This window comes from Quercus lobata, chromosome 10 (genome assembly GCF_001633185.2).
Source record: "Quercus lobata isolate SW786 chromosome 10, ValleyOak3.0 Primary Assembly, whole genome shotgun sequence".
Taxonomy (NCBI): Eukaryota; Viridiplantae; Streptophyta; class Magnoliopsida; order Fagales; family Fagaceae; genus Quercus; species Quercus lobata.
In genome coordinates this window covers 44,641,976-44,663,512 of record NC_044913.1, presented here as the reverse complement: position 1 = coordinate 44,663,512, position 21,537 = coordinate 44,641,976, and positions in this window count along the sequence as shown.

Sequence of the window (21,537 nt, the reverse complement as noted above, 5' to 3'; positions counted from 1 at the left end):
AAAGAAAATCACAATTTTTTCTTAAACAAGAACTTATTTTCATCCACTTTCTATATACCATTTCAATTTTATCGCATGTTTCCGAAAGACCTCTTTTCACCTCTTTTCTCTATATTTTATTTAAATTGTATTGCGTTTTTCCGAAAGGCATTTATTTCAATAAAGTACTTTTTTTTTTTTTTTTTTATACAAGATATAATTTTATTCTAGCATAACCTAAGTGTATATGTGTGTGAAACTCCTTCCTAGAGACTTGAACCCCGGCCCTTGCCCCCCACATCTCACAAGCACTTATACTTGTGGAGTGACCATCGCACCAAGGATGTGTGGTGGTATTTCAATAAAGTACTAATAATGTAGAATGAGGGATAAATGTTAAATACTAGTTATTAACTTATTACTTTTTTTTTTTGCTAAACATTAACTTATTACTCATTAGTAGAAATGTAGAATATTGGAGAGGCTTCTTGCCCCACTTACCTAACACTCTTAATTAGGCTAATATTTTATGTATACGTGATCTGATACTTCGTTTTCTGTTTCAAAATAATATTATATTACTTCTTTTCATAAAATATTAGCCTAATTAAGAGTGTTCGGCAAGTGGGGCAAGAAGCCTCTCCAATATGCTACATTTCTACTAATGAGTAATAAGTTAATGTTTAGCAACAAAAAAAAAAAAAGTAATAAGTTTTTTTTTTTTTGATACTTCGTTTTCTGTTTGAAAATAACATTATATTACTTCTTTTCATTTATTTCTTCTTCTCTAATAACGTTTTATTTAATTCAATGAAGCAGCGTCTAGTGATTCGAATATTTAATCCTATTCTAATCTCCCTAATAAAATAAAATTGTTGACCATTTTTCGAAAGGAAAAAAAAATTGATGGAAACAGAAGTGGATGTAGACAAACGATGGAAAATGAAAGGTTGTAACTTCCTCGTTACCAAATTATGATATATTTTTACTGAACCTGTATGTAATATACATAACGCTTCAGTTATAATAATTTTCACAATATATTTTTTTCGAGTTGGTATTTTTTTCTTTTTCTTTTTTGGAGGTGTTATGTTGTGTCTTTAAACTTATTGTTTATTTTGATAATTTGATGGTTACAATGGGAGAGAATGGATCTAATATTGGAGGCCTCAAAATATCAGAAAATGTTAGTTGAGTTGCAAAACTCTTAATTACATGACGCTAAACTTATTTATGTTATTTACACACATTAATATATGATTTATGCCAGGTTTGTGAAAGGGCTTTCAGTTGAGAACTACAACTAATTGGAGTCCTCGACTGTTAGGTATGGCACTGTTTTATATACAATAATCTTTACAAAAAACTAGAGTATATACCATAATTTTCCTTCGATGAAACTCCCACCCAAAGTTGGAGAAACTTACTGGCAAGGGGCAACATTGAATCGGTTTTCGGTAGTCAACTACATGTTCATTGGAATCGGTTCCTCAACCAAAAAAAAAAAAAAAAAAATGTTCATTGGAATCGGTTCCGTGACCCCAATAAATTTTTCCTTGTACCAGGTGACATCCAAGACTTATACTGATCCAAGTACAAAGTACTCACTCTAGCGAAAGCTAAACGTCCATAGTGTATAAGTTTTGTTGGGAAATTTAGACCCCGGTTGATATAATTAACAAGTTTTAAATTCAAGTTGTTAATTAGATTTATTATTAATAAAACTTGTTAAAACAAACAAACATTAATATCATGTCAAATTCATGCAGCGGAAAAATAAATAAGACAAGATATGATAACCCACGAAAACCAATGAAACAAACTAGTTTCACAGTAAAAAAACCTGGGGGGAAACTTTCCCAAAAAGCAATCTACTATAGTAAAGAGAAGTTTCAGATCTAGTACAAAACCTTTGTCCTTAGACTCTACAATCCTAGTAGACAAACTAAGTTTCAGATCTAGTACAAAACTTTTGTCTCTAGACTTTATAATCCTAGTAAATGAACTTACAGCAGAAATCTTCTACTGTTTCAGAACCTCTGAACTCTTCAATATATGAACCACACCCTTTGATGCACGAATCTCAGTACGTGACTAAAACACCAACTAGAAGAAGATTGTTGACTGCAAAGTTCTTCACTTCATCAACCATGAAGATCAAGAAGCACTTGGTTACAAAACTCTAAGGCGCAAAGATGCAGTTGCTTCTTTCAGAGAGAATAAGGCATCGGTCACCTTTTGCATATGTTCTCCTTGTATTCTTTTATGTGACGACCTCTAAAATAAGCCTTATATAGGTTTGGGGTTGTGAGAAAAAAAACCCTATACAAATACAAAAGCCTGGCCCAAAAATCAGATTTGAAAATTTTGATTTTCGTAACCTCGATAGATAGCAGGTGTCGAGGTTTAAACTTTGACAGATACAGCTATCGAGGAGATGTCGAGGAGACAGAAGCTTTCTTGATCGATCCACCAGCTATCGAGAGGTGTCGAGCTATCTGTCTGCAGCTGTCGAGAGGTGTTGAGTAGCTGTCGAGCTATCTGTCCGCAGGTGTCTAGCTATCTGTCTAGCTTTAATGAACAAGTTTTCTTCACTTGTTTCTTGGTCCAATCTTCATGGCTTTAATACTAGACTTGAACAACATGTTTCTTGAAAAATTAAACACATCCTAGATCTACCCAATTACAAGTAAAGTGCGTTTTGTCAAAAAATTAGCCAATTACACAAAATATGTCCTTAATAATCTCCCCCTTTGGCAATCTGTGACAAAACCACAACAAACAAATGAACAAATGAGAGAAGTCATAAATCACTTAACTTATACTCACTTGTTGAGTACAATAAAATCTATCCTAACACAAACTCTTGAAAAACTTTGCAAGAAGAAAGTTCATGGCAAGGAAGACTTTGACAACCTGTATTTTTGAAACACTTTAAACAAAACTTATCAAGGCATCTTAGTGTGATACAAAAATAAAAGATTGCATACAATTAGAAACATGTGTATAAAGATAGAAAAGAAACAACACATGTAAAGATAGGTGAAATAAACAACATACATCAACATAAAGAAAGAGATAAGTACAATGTATGTCAATAATGGTCACAAGACCCAAGGTACAAGAAGAAAGAGATAAGCACTCCCCCTAACAAGATGAAACACATCTCCCCCTTAGAAGGGCATGTATTTCTCCTCCTAACATGTAGAATCTTAAAAAAAAAACCACATATTTCCACAATTTCTCTCCCTTTTTGTCATAATTGACAAAGGGTACAAGAAGCTATAAAGCTTCACCCGAGAGACATAAAGATGATCAAGGATGATCAAGGGGGCACAAGAAATCCATATAAATGAGAAACTTGAGAAACAAAACAAGGAATAGAACTACTACCAATATTCCCAAATAATTATTATTATTAACAAATTTCAATTCAATCAAACAAGAAGATATTGAGTATTAAGGAGCATAGTGTCTAAGTGCAAAACTTATACTAATTACCATGAAAACAATTATGAACTAATACTCATTTGTCACAAATTTGCAAAAGTTATAATAATTATAATGACTACCAATTATGAACAAAGATTCGTTTGTCACAAACATCTTTTCTACTATTTAATACTTTGGTTATTTGCAAAACCCACCTCATCCCTAAAATTGGAAAATTATGCCAATAGAAAACTTGGTCAATGCTTCACATTTCAATGTGATGCTACTCATGGATTAGCTAGAAACATTCTTCAGAGAGAGGAAGATAATAAAATCTAAATTTAGTGACTAGCTACATTTTTGTATTGGCATCATTGGATAATGGTATCTTTGTCATATAATTATTGAAACATTCTCTCCATTAATAAAATTTATTTTTTCTTATTAGTTAAAAAGAATATAAATATTTCTTTTTGAGTTTTTTACCTTTTAGGTTGGGGGGGGGGGGGTAGGGGATAAGGAAAACAGGACTTAAAGTCAAATGGGTACAATTAATCAAAACTTCATCAAATATTCAGCATAATTAAATTACATAATCAAAACAATATCACCCTAGCTTTAATACCATTTGTTATTACCTAAGGGAGCACTATATCTACATTATGCCCCAAAGCATTAGTTATAATTGGGGCTCATCTTAATCACATGAATAGCCTAAATTGATTTATAGTACACGTTAAATGCGAAACTTAGGACATGTTGGTGTTGCACACACTCGTACAATTCAATCCCCACAACCTAGAGTATCACAACAACTCTATAACAAATTTTTATTTTCATGCTACCTTGATTTCTTGAACTATGACTTCCAATTTGATGACACCTTAGCACCACTAGTTACAAATCACGGCTTTAACTATTTCACTTATACATTTATTGGGGAAAAAAATTTAGTAATTAACAAGTAGCTTGTAAGAATTCACCTTATGAAATCTGGTTTCAATTAAGTATAAGAATTGGACAAGTATTTTCAATAAGTATTTTCAGATTTTAGTTCATTATTACTACTTGTTGCTACCGCCATCTTGGAAGATTCTAATTGCTTTCAGTTTATTATTACTTGTTGCTACTGCCATCTTGGACGGTTCTATTTGCTTTCATATATACTGCTTGGTTGGTTCTACCGCCTTACTATTGTTTTAAATTACTTTCATATTATTTTCAACATATATTATTGTTGTGCAATTGTGCTTCCGCCTTCAGTGCTGTGTTCCCTTCCCCATTTTGAGTGTTGTTGTGTTCTCTGTCTCTCCGTTTGTGTTGTCTGAAACTTTGGTACTCCTTTGTTGTGTCCCCTTCCCCATTTTGGTATCAGAGCCATTTTTTTCTGGCCAGTGATAGTGTTGTTGTGTTCTCTGTCTCTCTGTCTGTGTTGTCTGAAACTTTAGTACTGTGGCTACTCCTAAAGTGTTCTTCCCAATCTAGTTGGATAAATACGTTATCTAATTCATCCAATTCATCAGGATTAGGAATAGTAGTTGTAACAAGTTTTTTGAAATATTTAAACCATAGGTCGAAAGACCTAAACATAGCCTTGCTTTCCTAAATACGAAATTGTATGCCTGTTGACAAGTTGGCAACAACACTTCTTAGCAGAGATTGGGTCTTAAGACTCAATTTAGCATAATCAATGCCCATTATAGTCTTTTTATCCATTGAATGGATTTCCTCTTTGTCAAAGAATTGAATAGTATAGAAATCATAAGGTTCATTTGTAGTATTTGGGTGGTTAACAGGATGGCTTCTATAAGCCATCTATATATATATATATATATATATATATATATATATATATATATATTATTTTCAACATATATTATTGCTGTGCAACTGTGCTTCTGCCTTCAGCGCTGTGTCCCCTTCCCCATTTTGGTATCAGAGCCATTCTTTTCTGGCCGGTGATAGTGTTGTTGTGTTCTATGTCTCTCCGTTTGTGTTGTCCGAAACTTTGGTACTCCTTTGTTGTGTACCCTTTTTATCGTCGTTGGTGCCACCCTAGTTGTAAAGTGAATTCCCAAAACCGAACAGTAAGGCCCGTTTGAGCTAGAGAGGGCATGTAGGGCATGAGAGGTATAAGGTTGGTTAGGATATGTGTTACGAAATGCAATGGTTGTGAAAAAAACATGATAATTGAGTGTTAAAATTAGGATAGTATGGATAGATTATGGAGATCCAACTCCTCTGTCAGCTCCAGGACTGGTTGTCCTCCTGATATTGTAAATGAAGAAGATCACAATGTTGAAGATAATAAGTTGATCCCTGATTTCCAAAAATGGACTATTCCTAAGATTGATACTAAAAATGTTTATAAAATTAGTTGGGCTGAAAATGCTTTTCATTTTGCTTACAAAGCTAGAACTGTTGAACAAATATTTTCTATTTCAAGAACTCATGAAAAATGTTGCTTGTTTTCTAAAAAGAATATTGGTGAATTTCTTGCTACTAAAAAATTCAATTATTTGCATATTGGAATGGTTCAAGTTGCTATTAAACCACTCACTCGAAAGAGTATTAATGCTTCTGTTCTCATGTGTTTACATGATGCTAGATTTAAGAACTTTAAAGATGGCATTCTTGGAATGATTACTGCCTCTTTGTATGATGGTCCAGTATATTTCAATTGTTATCCTGATTTTACTCTTGCTTTGGATGATCCTAATATTGTTAAAGCCTTGACTTTGAATATTGCTTCATCTGGTTATCACATGGAAGAAGGTAGTAAATCTTTTGCTCTGATTTACTGCATTTATTATAGACTGTTGGGTACTCAATTAAATCCTGGTGCTATAAAATCATAAAGAATCTTCTGGTAAAACCATGTTAATTCAATGTTCAACCCCTGATGCTAAAGTTCAAGTTCCAAAAATGATTCAATGGCAAGATGTTAAGCTTCCCACTAAATGGTTGTTGGAACAAGAATCTCCTATTGCTAAACCTATTTTTGATGAGCTTGATCTTACACATATTCAACAATATCTTGATGGTACTGTTAAAATAAATTTTCAAAATAATCAACCTTTGAGAATCAACAAAGGAAGACATTCGTTTGCTAGATTTGAAAGTATTTCAAAAAGAGATCAAGATCTCAATGATTTTTTGAAAAATGATTTTGAAAAACCCACTGATTTAAAGCTAAAAGGTGTTTCAAGTGATAAATCCCAAATTAGCACTGCTTTCCATTCCACTAAGTCTGGAACCTCTTCTCCATATGACAAAACTGCTAATGAAGAAGAAGATGACACCAGATCTATTTGTCCATCTGATTATGATTTTCCTCCTATTGAAAATCCTATTTACCATAATCAATTAAGAGTTTTGACTGTTTTAGATGAAAACTTTGAAATTGATATGGTTTCTTTGTATAATGAATTTATGCTTTCTAAAAACAGAAATAAAAGAAAATATTTCCAAAATAATTTTGCTCAGTCTGAGAAAAATCGTGTTAAAAGAAAATGGTTAGAAAAGATGAACCAATTGAAAAAACATATTTTGTTTTTTGATTTTCTTGAAAACCATTATGTTTCAAAAGATGAAGTTTCAAAACAACGTTTAAATGTGATAAAGAAATCAAATTTTGTTAAAGAAGATAAAACCATTGTTAGGTCTACTCATCTGCCTCTTGAGACAGTTTTGATAACTTGTCAAAATAGTCAAGATCACTTGTCACTGTTCATCCATTACTGTTCATCTGTTACTATTCATGACACTGTTCACTCCGAATTTTGCCTATTTAAGGGGGGTTGTCCCTTAAGTTTAAGCAAGTTTTTCTATCAGGTTTTTTCTCTTAGAACTATCTCCTTCTTGAGAGCCTTTCTTTGAGAGAATTCCTTGTTTCCTACTACTTTCCTACTACCCTTACAATCTTGTAACTAGGACTAGTTCAAGCTTTGTAACTGTTAACCTGTTCTCTTGAGATCTTGCAATCACTACTATTATTGTAAGTGTTTTTTTCTATTTTCAATAACAATTATTTTTAGATTTCAGTTCATTATTACTACTTGTTGCTACCGCCATCTTGGACGGTTCTAATTGCTTTCAGTTTATTATTACTTGTTGCTACCGCCATCTTGGACGGTTCTATTTGCTTTTAGTATAAACTATTGAGCTAATTGAATCCAATAAAAGGGAGATTGGGAGAGACTATAAGCTATTGAGCTTGAAGAACAGTGAACCAATAATCAATAAAGTATAAACTATTGAGCTTGAGTCCAATAGGAGGGAGATTAGGGAAAGATAAACAATTAAACTGATAGTCTAGTTTAGATGCCAGTCCTTGCCCATTGAATTACCCTTTTTAAGGTTCTGCAAGAGAAAAGTCATTTATTACAACTTTAAAGGGTTTGTTTGTTTTGAGGGATAAAAAAAATGAGAGGATAGAAAATTGTAAGAAGATAAAAAAATTGGAAGATATAAAAGATTTTATTTTTCATCGTAAGTGTTTGATTGGGAATAGAAAAGTAGAAGGATGAAAAATTAAAATCAACTCACCTTGTTATGTTGAGTCCTTCACTGCATGGACTCAGCATAACTAAGTGGCTGGGGCCCCTCATGCTTGTGGCTATGTCCACAGGATTGTAGACCTTTTCTATCAATACAATTTCTGCCATTCATCTCAAAAAAATAAGAAGAAGTTAATTTCAAAGAATTTACACTTATACCTAGTGTAAAAGGAGAAAGAAAAATAAGAGAGGAGAGAGAAAATGGACAGAAACTCCATGTTGTTTTCATTCGCTATCAACAAAAAAATCTTTGGTCTTCAATTTCAAGTTAGTATTTGCATTCCAAGTTGTTCAAAATTTTAATTATTTTTTTCAAAAATATTATATCATCTCTCTCTCTCTACACTCATGTTGGCTAATGCACCCGGGTTGATATCCAAGAAACATTACGGAGGTAGAATGGATAAATGGAGTCAGCAATTATCCTTGGATAGCCTGTTCTTTTTTCATCTATTTCTTGTTTCTTTGTTTGGATAATCGGATCAGCCTGTTCTATCGAATTGGAAGAATTGTTTACAGTCAATTTTTCCCGAACATGCCAAAGGACCATTAACCATCATGAAGGGGCGTTAATGCCTCTAGCTCTTGGGCCTAAGCTCTCTGATTCTGTCTAACCAATACGCTGATACCCAATTTCCAAGGGACCCACTTACTTAGCCTTGCCATAGTTTTTTTTTTTTTTTGCCTTAAGATTGGGTCACTTCTTGGGAATAGGGCTTGGCAGTCGGCACTAGACATGGCAAAACAGATCAAAATTTTCTAACCTAACCCAATCCTATCCGAAAAATACTAGACCCGAACTTGATTTTTTTGACTTGAAGCAGAAACAAGATGACCTGTGACCTGACTTGTGTTTTTTGTGGGTCAACCTGAGCCATTTTTTAAAACTTTTTTTTGGTAAAAAATAAAATAAAATTAAGACAATATTAATTTAATTGTTTGTTGTGAGTTTTAAGGAAACAATTGAGATATTTACATAACTGCATGCAAATAAATTGAAAGATGAATAGTTGAGCATTCTGTAATGAGTAAAGATTTTTAGATATCAAATAGCAAAGTACATACTAAGATAATCTGGTTACAGTAGAGTAAAAAAAATAGACTTAAAATTTAGACATGTGTGAGAAACATTTATAAGTGTGAAAATAGTGAAGCCAAAGTATAAAATTAGCATAAATTATGAATGCTTAGACCTATTTTTTAACAATTTATATCCAAAATAAATGGCTTTTCAAAATAAATTATTATATTTCCTGGAGTGTGTGTTACTTAACAATGATATGATATTCATAAAAGAGACTATGTATAAATAAGTAAACAATCAAACTTTAATGTATATTCTCAAATTGAAATAGAGTGCTAACCACAATTGATAATAGATTATAAAATTAATTTTTAAGATTGTAAATTTCTTATATGTTTTTATTCTTTGTCAAATTAGTTATCTAATAAGTAATTTGTAATTTCGTTTTATATTTTGGGATGTTAATATTGTGTAAAAATAAAACTTGTATATTTGTTTTACTTATCTTTGTGTTATTTTGTTTTAGTTAGCAATGTTGGGATTTGTATAATTTTAAAATTATTGAATAAGTATTAATAAGTTTAACTGAGTTCATTATTGATATAAGTGGTGAATTCAAAGTAATGCATTTTACATTAAGTAATTTGTTGCATGACTTTCCAGATGACAAATACATATGTAGGGATTGAAATTGGATTGGACCTAGTACAGGATTGGGTTTTGGCCTAACAAGCCCAAACAATGAATTTGTAAAGCGTGGGTGAAAGAACTAGTTTTGTCCCAGAAGAAAGACAATAAAAGTTGCTGATTTAATACTATTAAACATCAATAATATAAGAAAATCTGCCTTCGGCCCGGCCTGAGAAGCTTATGTTATAATATCTTGTATATGAACAAAGCTACAAGAGTTCACCGTATTCTTACAAAGATTTCTTGATTTTTTCCGATCCTCCTTTTTTAGGCCACTTTCCCATGCAATATACTACAATTTTGGTGTCATCTTGATCATACACGTGTAGGTTAGATTCGAGGAGCTTCTTCTTGTCCCATCCAACACCTCCCAAAACCATCAAATAGTAGCTGTAAGGCTGCTTGGTCACTGTTCAGGTATCACCTCCACATTAATGTGGCCAGAGAATTAGTTGGGAGGCATTTAATGTGAAGGTAGCAGCTTTTGAATATATTTGTTGCCTCCCTTTACTCACCCCTTGTCCAACGTCCAACTCCTAGTTGTGATGCAACTTTGAAGAAGGTCTAGGATGATAGGACATTTTTACTGACCTCAGATCCTCGTTTCCGAGATGACTTTTCTCCTCAGACGTGTGTTGGGCTTATCTTGTACTATCTTTATTTTTCTCTTTATACCATTCTCATTATAACCTCATTTGGCCATTCTCAGATTGGTTAATGTCCTTGGATTGGGCTATAGGCCCAATTCGTACAGCTTTAATAATACCTTCTGACTAACTAGCCCCCATAACATGTTATTTTCTTTATAAAAAAAAATATATATATATATATATATATGTGTGTGTGTGTGTGTGTGTGAAAAATACAGGTCAACCCAACCCGACTTGAACTTGTTTGCCATGTCTAGTCGACACTAGGACGTGGACAGCTTGAACCCCGCTCCATCCTTCAACACGTGAAAATCAATTTGTTAAGTAGGTTTTAATTGGTCAATAAAAATATTCATGGGAAAGGTCATGACTTCCTCGTTACCAAATTATGATATATGATATATTTTTGTCAAATGCTAATGTAATTTAATTAGTCATAATAGTTTTCACGATTTTCACCAAAAAAAAAAAAAAGTTTTCACAACATTTTCTTTTATTACTATTGAGTTAGTAGGTTTTTTTTTTTTTTTTTGGATGGAGAGTGGCCGGGATTTGTGTTGTGACTCTAAACTTATTATTTATTTTGATTATTTGATGGTTATAATGGAAGAGAGGGGATTTAACATTAGACGCCTCCTAATATCAGGAATGTCAATTGAGTTACAAAATTTTAGGCTCAACTTTAAACTCATTTATGTTATTTAATTATACACATTATTGTATGATTTATGCTAGTTTTGTGAAAGGGCTAGTTGAGAACTACAAATAATTGGAGTCATCGACTGTTAGGTACATCCCTGTTTTGTATATACAATAAACTTAACCAAAAAAAAGAATTAAGTATAAACAATAATTTCCTTAGATGAAACTCCCATTCAAGTAGGAGAAACTTATTGGGAACATTGAATTTGGCTTTGTTGTACTCACTTTTCTATTTGGTATGAAATTCCAGTTATATTTCAAAAACAAAAAAAACAAAAAACTACATGGTTATTTGGACTCCCTTCCTTGACCCGAATTTGTGTTAAAAATATTGATATAAAATCTCTACCACTACGATTGATGGCATAAAATTTTCCCTTGTGGTCTAAGTATTATCACTCTCTCTAAACGTCTATACCTCCCAATAATGATCAATATTGTAATGTGATCAGACATCCAAGTAGGACTTGATGATAAAAACACCTTTACAAATGAGAGTTTAACCGTCGGTATATAGATTAATTTCGTCTAGGTATATTAATGTCTTTAAACGTGGCAACTGTATTTTGAAGACTTGACAATTATTAGTTCTAATTATAATTATTTCATGGATGGAATATATGTATATTCTGTTACTATTTACATTCATATCTTTATGAACTTCACATTATATGGAAAAAAAAGACCCTAACATATTATTAATCCTATACAAAACTATTCCACCTAAAACTAAACAGAGCAAAGGCTAAACCTTTTAAAATATATATATATATATATATATATATATCAAGGTAAAAATAACATCGTAAACATATTTCGAATATTCAAGTTCCAAACTCAAAAACTCCAGCTGGTTACAAAAGATATAAGACTCTAAAGTACAAATTAAGGTGCTACTTTTCCAAGCATTCCATAATAGCTAAGGGATCGACAAGTCTTCACGACTCCACAAATTTTTTGTTACATCAAATCTTTCTCTAAGTCTAAATCTAAATCTAAAAAATATTGAAATAGGTGAGATCGACAACCCAGTACAAGTAACAGATGTTATTGTTTAGTGCTCAACAGGGGGAAGGCGAAACTAACGTAGAAGAGTTATTTTTTTTTTTCATCATAGAAATGAACAAAGAATCATAGATAATTAGATGTAGTAATAATAGGAAAAGATTAATTTTCAAAATGCAAGACTTGGACTAAAAATAAACAAAGTATAATATATATATATATATATATATATATATATATAAAACCGAAACCTTTGAAACTCCCACAATTTTCCACGTCAGCACAGTATTAAAAAAAAACATAAATGAACAATTTCACAATTTTCCACGTTAGCACAGTATTAAAAAAAAAACATAAATGAACAATTTTCCATGTAAAACATAAATGAACAATTTTCCATGTCAGCATAGTATTAAAATAAAAACATAAATGAAAAGAATAAATAAATCAGCCAAGAAAAACCTTTTCTAAAACCCAATAAAAACCTAAGTATAAAAAAACATAAGTGCGAAAAAACCTCTGCCGTTCCTCTCTCTTCTCTTTTTCTCTACCTTCTCCTTCCTCAAAACCCAACACTGAAAATCAATCCTGCCAAGAAGCCATCCCCACACTGTCAGGTCTGAGATAGAAAGAAGGCATCACCAACCATATGGTTTCACAGTCGGAGAGTTTTTCCGGAAGCGAAGGTGACGATGGGACCGCAACAGAGCTTGAAGAGAAAATCAAATCAAACACCGCCACTACTGGTAAATAATTTTCTGTACCATTAACTTATTAGGAATTCATGACCCTATATTATATTTTGATTAGGAATCCATAACCCTAACCAAATTTGATTAGGAATCCATAACCCTATATTGTATTATAAATAATATTTTTTAGGGATTATTTGTTACCATGCAACTCACGGCTAAAAATTTGTATTTTTCATTCCTCTCTTCTGAAATTTTTTTGCTCGCTTTACAATTCTGAATTTTTATTACTCTCTCTATAATTCTTCAGTTTTTTTGAATTTAATTTTGTGAATTTTTATCTGGATTCATGTGGCTACCGCTTCAAAACTTGATTTTAGTGTATAGTTTGGGGATTTAAATTCGAAAATCATAAGGAATTTTAATTTCTAATTCTTTGAGATTGTGTATTTGAAATTCTTTTATGATTCATATGTTAGATATTGGGATTGGTATGGGTTTGAATTTTTTATGATTCATATGTTAGATATTGGGATTAGTATTGATGATGGGATAGGTTTATATTGTAGAAAACAACATTTAGATAGTTTTGGTAATAGTTGATTGTATTGTACAATTTTTTTTTTGGCTGCACTATTGTAACAAGGTCTAATTTAGGATTTAGGGAACATTCAAAATTCATCAATTGCTCTTATTGGAGTGGTCTATATTGCACATGTTGGTTGTCACTCTTAAAGAGCATGATGTACTGTGACGTGCTAAATAGTACTTCTCTTTGTATTGGACACTAAATGTGCAGCCATAACTTTTAATTTTTGCTTGAAAGGTGATCCACAATATTGAAAATAATTCCATCATTCTCAAGTGAAATATGTGGGGATAATGCAGAATCAGTGACACATGAAATATGGGAGTGATCAAAAGTGCCAAAAGTCTAGAGACGAACCATGATGTTTCCATAGGTATAGTGTTATTAGCAAAATGGGCATGTCATGGAGGTGGAGTTCATGCTGAATATAGCCTGGTTGTTATGGTACAATCGGAACCAAAGGTGGGTGAGTGAAGCTAGACAGCAATGAATTTGGTGCAGACAACTTCTAATCTTGATATGGAAATTTATGGAAGCACAGAAAACTAATCAGACAAGAGTGGTTGTTGAAGAGTGTAGATAGAGACCTCCTGTAGGTATCAGGTATGTATTACAAGCTAATCAAGATCTAACATTTTAGATGGTTTTTTAGGATCATCAAGATCTATTATTGCTTAAATTTTATAATTTTTTTTCTGCTATTAGATAATGCAATGGGTTTGAATGATTGATAGGATGCTTTAAACCCATATATAATGGCTACATGATAATGATTTTTAGTTATTAGAGTTCTGAAATTACTAGAAGTTAATTTGTAATATCGACATGTTTAATGTTGACGATGCTCTTTTATTTGTCAGAATTGAATTGATATTACTATTTCATGAATAATACTACATTCTTACATGAAAGCATCTATTAGTGGAGAAGGTTTTGAATTGACTACTTAATTCAATTGAATGTACGTTGTATATTATGTTTGATAACATTCGTCAAGAAAATATGAGGATTATCTGTTATTCATCCTCTCAATAAATATGTATTCCTTAAAAATAAGTGATTTTTGTTATGATAAGTAGAAAAGTTGGAAGCACTACTCTGATTTGGATACATTTTCATTGGCCTCGATTTTTCAATCAATGTGAAAGAAATCTAATAAGAGATAACAACCAACTAAATCAAAGAGAAAAAAGAAGTATAACATGAAATTGCTTAGATAGAAAGAAATGTTGGAATGATTTCCTGAAAGGAATCTTACCCCTTCAGGCTTAAAAACTTTCCATGGTTGTAGTGAAATCTCCACAACTAGATCAACATTTTCTGATCTTTCACGAAATGAAGGATAGTTCTCACAGATAATTTGGTAGCTCTATCACAAGAAATTGTCAATAAATGAGGTCCAAGTTATATAGGGGGAACTAAAGTCATATATGCATTGCAGTGCTATAGGGAACGCAAGATTAACCTTCTCTCAGCAGTGAAAGATAAAAAAGAAACAGATACTACAAAAAAGTATGGAAATTTCAAAATACAACCGATTTGGTAAAGCAGAACATTGTGAAAATTAGTGATCTACAGATCAGACATAGCAGTCAACTTTCTCTGGGTAACTTTACTTAAAAGACTATTAAAACCCAAATTTATGTAGAAATATAGCTTATGAACAAATAACAAATGAATGGGATGTAAAGTAAACAAAACAATTCTAAGGAAATCTAGGATAGTGACTAATGAAGTAGTTGGACCACTTAAAAAAAAAAAATAGTATTCCAAAGTAGTAACATGATCCTCATCCTGAGGCAAAAGAGAAGACCACTTCTGGTCCTTTATTTTAGAAATAAAATGAGGGTCCAGCAAGTAAAAAAAACACAAAGTATAAGAAACTAAGACATTCTGAATTTGTAGGTTTAATTTGGTGCTATACAAATCCAGGAAAAGGCATGATTTTTTTTTGGGTATAGGTAATAGAAGTTTTATAGAAAAGGCATCTAAATAAATTCTCTAAAAAATGGACCATGAACATAAGAATTGTTATCCAAAGATCTCTGTTTAAACCTGCCTTCATGTACGTACCTCCCTGCTTGCCTCATGAGTCAAACCGGGGGTCTTTCAACATCTTCCCCACGAACAGCATTAAGCAACAATGGTTTAGCAGCAGTGGTAATTTTTGGTTCCGCCACAGTCCCTGCATAGGATTTTCTTCAATTAGAAATACTCATGGACTAGAAGCATATCTCAATGAATTGTAACTCAAATCAAATGACACTTCCTCTTCTCATGGGATTGGATAAAGGAAGAGGTCATGAGTTCAAAACCTACCAATAAAATTACAAAGTTACTGTTTTTACGTATTAAACCAATAAATATAAATCAAAGACAATTGGGTCATACCAAAATTATTGACATTACATATGATTTACAATTGATCTCTACTATAATGACTTAAAAATAACTGGGGACAGTTCTGTTACTATGATTGACAAAAGAACCATAGTGACTAACCATCTTTAATCTTGCTGTTTGCAGCATGACAAATGCATAATGTTAATATTTCATGAAGGTCATTAAAATGGATATTAGCTTGTGTCATCTCATCATATACATATAATAAATGCAAAAAAGCTGAATTTGTTGGGTTTTCTTTGGTTTTCAATGCAACTGAGCAATTGTAGCAGGTAGTTATGGATAAAGAGGTTGAACATTACCTAGGTGCTCTAGGAGGGTGCCTATTTTTTTTCCTTTCTGTATTCATAAAAGGATTTAAATTCTAAACATCTGAAGTTTTTGATGGTGTGATTTGTTTCCAATCTAAATTCCAGACCAAAAGGATTCTAATTTTGTTGGCAGAGTTCTGCCTCCTTTGCCTTCCTTTTTGCAAAAAAAAATTTGTTGAGAATAATAACTCCTATGAAGCTGAAGCTCCAGTTGTTTCCAATTGATGATGGTACTCACAAAATGGTGAGAGATTAAAAAAAAAAAAAAAAACCTTCTACTTTTTGATAAGTGAGATTTAAAGTTAAAAAAAAAAAAAAAAAAAAAAAAAAAAAAAACTTAAAGGGAAGCATAATCCTCACATGAGGCTCTTTTTTGTGTGAATATTGTTACTTTTTAATTGATTTGGTTGTTTGTAGTTCTTTTGGGTACTTTTATATATATTACTGTGAATGATGCTTTGATGAACATTTTCTTTCATTCTTTTTATTTTCTTTTAGGTTTGGGAAGCGTTGTAGACTTTGCATTTTCTTTTCTTTTTTTTTTTTCAGCTTAATTGAAGTAATTTCCTATTTGTAGTCAGAAATTTCTAACTGAGATGTTGGTCTTTCTTTCCTCAAGCAAATGAGTTAGGCTGCTATATTTTGTACAAATGTAACTTTTGCTTGAAACCACCAATTGACAATTTTCATTCTTAAAAATTTTAACTTGCAGGGGATGGGATAAAGGAGGAGGATGCTTGCGTCAAGACCATCAGGTGGAATACTCTCATGGAATTGAGCAATCGGGATAACTCTTGCAACTACTATTGGCTTGCAAGAAGGAATGGGAGGACTTGCATTTTTTTTTTTTTTTTTTTTATAGTAGTGGTTTATCCTAATAGTTTAGTTTGATTTGCATTTTGTTTGCACCCCATTAAGTTGAAATGTTCCCTCAAACATTACTATCTTAGCTTTAAGATAAAGATAGACCTAGCATTATTAGTTACTATTGCTATATAATTTTTTTTCAATGGCCTGTTGTAGTAATTGTGAAAATTGTTAACAGATGAATAAAAGCATTTAGAGTGTGCAACAATTTGATATAGAAAATCTGATGTTTAGTAAGTATTTGGTTCCAAGAACACTAAAGCCAAGACTGTGAAGTAGTTGCATGTTTTTTGGGGCTGTTTGCTTTTCTGGCTTTATGTCAATTGGGCAAGAGGTTTTTATGGGATGCTACGCTTCTAAGTACGCATCTAAACAGGTGTTTGATATAGTAGCAATATGAAGTTGAGACAAATAATAATGAAATTGAAAATTAGGAAATGGTTTGTTGCGCGCTTTAGGTGGAAGTTGAATCTAAATTGGCTCTTCGATTAAAAGTTCATGTACAATAATTGTTTAAATTATTCTTTATTTTATTATTATTATTATTTGTTGAAAAATGTGATGCAAACTTTAACTGGTGTAAAATGTCATTTTGGTCAATTTTGCAAAAAGTTAATTGGCCATTGAAACAACAAAAGTGTGTAAATATTAACTGTAAACACATCCAATTAAGAAAAACTCCAATCCTCTAATACAACCTTAACTAAAAGATAAATGCTATAAATTTGTAAAGTTATTATAAAATGTGATAAAAGTTATGTTTTTATTTAACAAAATTAATGCATTTCTGAACCTCTAAGAACAACTTTTCACAGTTAGATTTTACACAAACTCCTTTATGATTCTAACACATTATGCCATTAAGAAAAAAAAAGTTTAAGATGTTATAAAACTATAGATTTACTATTCAAAATGATGTTATACCCTTTTTTTATAGTTTCAATAAAATGTTAATCTATTGCATCCGTTACACGATGATTGTTTTTTATCATTAGACCTAAACTCTTATTTTAAAAGAATAAAAGAAAGATTAAATTTAATAGAACAAAAAGACGGATTAAATTTATTTTCTAATAGTTTTCCCATGCATCGCACAGGTTAGCGACTAGTAATATTTAATAACGAAAGCCAAATATAATGAGTAAGATAAATTAATGCGGAGTAAGGATAAACAAAATAATGTCGTTCAAATAACAAAGACCTGAATGCCATAAGGCTAGGTTGTCAAATAGATCATGGCCAAATGGCTAGTATTGACTATTTTGGCTTGGTTAAAGGAACCAAATATATCTGATTAAGATTAAGTATCAAAATCTAGAACAATTATATATATGACATGTGAGAATAAATCATAAACCCAAGATGTGTACTATATGGCTTGAAAATAAACTACAAGAATTAAAGCACAATCTTTTTTGGTGTTTTATGATGCAAAGAATGAGTTAAACATGCTGAGATTGATAATTAAAATGAATGAACATGTATTTATGATGTATGAATTAACCCAGGGCTTAATACCTAAGATCAGATGAAACCCTAAACTTAAATATTGGAATGGAAACCCTAATCCATATACTTGGATCTTATCATAATCTACATGCTTTGAATTCATAATTATAGATTTAAGTGGTTAAACCTATATGAACATGTGAATGAATAAATCAAACTAAGGTAATGATATTTTCAATTTTTTCTAAATACTTTATACGATGCAAAAGGAAAATAGAAAATATGTTGAATCTGTAATTAGAATGCATAATCAAACTATAACCCTAGATCTACATGATTAATTATATATGAGCATGTGGAAATCCTTTCACTTTGAAGTTGGGATACCCTTGCTATTTATAGGAAAGGGTTTTTCTCCTACTTTTTTGAGGACCAAAATTCGTTCAATTGATGCTAGGATCAAGAGTTTTATTCCTGTTAATATCTAGGAAAAAAATCAAATTTTCATAATGATTTGATACACAATGACCTAATGTTGCTACATGTTCATGTATAAGTGAAGTCTCATATTAAATAATAACGAAAAATATAAGTAGTTAATATAACATAATTGAGCTCATATCCATTTGACTTTGACCTTTTGGGTTAAATTTGTTTCTATATGTTATATTAAATATTAACTAGGATCAAGCCGAGACTCAAGTACTAAACGGTACTTGGGCCTTGGACTAGTCAACTAAGTTTGATCTATTTTCAATCATTTTTCATTTTTATTTTAAGGAAATAATTTAGCATTTTAAACTCATTTGGAATCATCTTTTGATAAGTGCTCCACTATGATTCAAAAGCTTAAAAAAAAAAAAAAAAAAACTATTTAATTAAATAAAAAGCTCATCATTTTTTTTTTCCAGTTTCCCATGTCCCTCCCATGCAGCGACATAGGGGTGACAAAAAGAGGATCCAACCTATGTCTCTTATTCTTAGTAGGTCTTCCTCCACTAACCGTTTTTATTTTTTATTTTTTTCGAAAAAATTTCATTATTTATTCTAGTGTGGATGACAAGTAGGTCAAAATTTTCTAGTTTCAATTGAATGCAGTTACTAGCAAATTCATGATCTGGAATGTACAGAATGAAAATTTCATTCTCAATTTGATGAGAATTTTTATGAAAGCCTTTCTTTTGCTTCTCTTTGATGAAAGTCCTGTTTTCCTGGAATGTATTTTAATTTTTGGCACAATTCTTCTTTTGATGATCAATTCAACCTTTGATAAAAAAGACATACCTTGGTTATATGCTGTTTTTTCAGCTCTAGCTCCATCTATCTCCCCATTAGATAGGATTTTATTGGGTCATGAGCCTTTTTTTGGAGCAAAAACTAATCTAATTCAAAGTTGTTGATGTTTATACTAATTGATTATAGAAGAAATTTTTTGATTCATTCCAATCTATTAAGCTTCCTTCCTATTCATCTCGAATTTCTTCTCAAATACAAGAAAATGATTAAGTTCCAATAAAAACAATATCTAATTAAAAATCAACTTAATTTAGAAAAAGGGAATAATTGTGTACTTGCATGTCCACTATAATTAAACAATAACAACCAATAAGATCTTATCTTTCAGTTAGAATTTAAGTAATCTTTTTCATGGACCAATTAAAATTAATTTTAGGATTATGCTACACGTGCATGTCTTTGTTAAGACCATGGATTAACCAATCAATTTTTTTTTTGAGAAGAATTGACCAATCAAATTTGAATGTTAATAAAACAGTGATATGTACATTATTTTATTCACCGAAAGAAGGTAATTTTGTTTGAAATGCAATCTAACAGCTTGGGATTTTGCAAAAATTAAGTTACCATTTTAATTTACTTCTATAACTTAAACAGTAAAAAAATTATGGAAATAAAATGTTGCAAAATGGGGTGTTAAATAGTGTATGCAAACATGAAAAATTATTAGAATATAAAATAGGGGTTTAGCTTACCTTCAGTACTTTTTTAACTGAAATCTCCAATTGTTTTAATGAAAAACTGCGACATCACTCACTATCTAAATAAAAGGTTGAGAGGGGTTGTTAACGTGTATAGTGTTGTGGGCTTTAGGCCCATCTAGATTACTTGTATAGTACACATACTTGCACTACACTCTTACTTGTACTACACACATTTGCCTCCTATATAAAGGCACTCGTATATATTCTTTTACTATGAAATACAATACTATTGAATTCAGTATTTCTAACAAAAATAAAATTGAAGGATGTGGCTTCATGAAGAAAATGGGTGAAGAATAGTTTATACTTCATAGGTGGAAAATGTTGAAATACTATGAATATCAGTAGGCATATGTCAATTGTCAACGGAAAAAATCTACAGAAAATCAGATTATCAAGGCTTGTAAAGTTGCAATATTTACAGGATTCTTTTATATATAAATAAATACGTATGTTGGAGTTGGATTAAGAAAACAAAACCTATTTATCTTTGTTTCATTTGACAAGAACCATTATGTTGATGAGTTACTGGCGTTTTGGTGCCTATAGCACATTGGACCAGAAATTTGAACTTCAATTTTAAGTTGGCTTGAATTAAATATTAAAAATAGGTAAAACGTTGTTACACACTTTATGCAAGTAAAATATTCCACCGAAAAAGTCATAATTTTTACTTGTAGAAGTCATGATTTCAACTGATTTTTTGTATGCGTAACAGAGTGTGTAAAATAAACACCGCTCTTAAAAATATACAATTTTCCCCATAAAACAAACATGCAATTTTTTATTATGAATATTACAAATTTGAAATAGTTAAATATATGTTATTTTTGTTATTTTATATTATAAGTGATTTGTTAAAGTAACCTCACCTTTTTTTTCTTCCTTCTCTCTTTATGAGTTTTTTTTTTTTTTTTTTTTTTTTTTTTTTTTTTTTTTTTTTTTTTTTTTAACAAGAAAATTTTCATGTGTTATTGCAATCTTGAAAATCTTCTCCATTAATAAAAAGGAAATAGGTAATTTTCATGCTATTTGAGAGAGTGCCAAGACACTCGATTACCTTTTCAGCTAAAATTCACAGACCACAAGCTTGTCCAATAGAAGGATACAATAAATAAGACAAGTATGAGCATCCATCAAAATTTTCGGCCAAAATCTGTAGGAAATTCCCGAATGGCATTGATT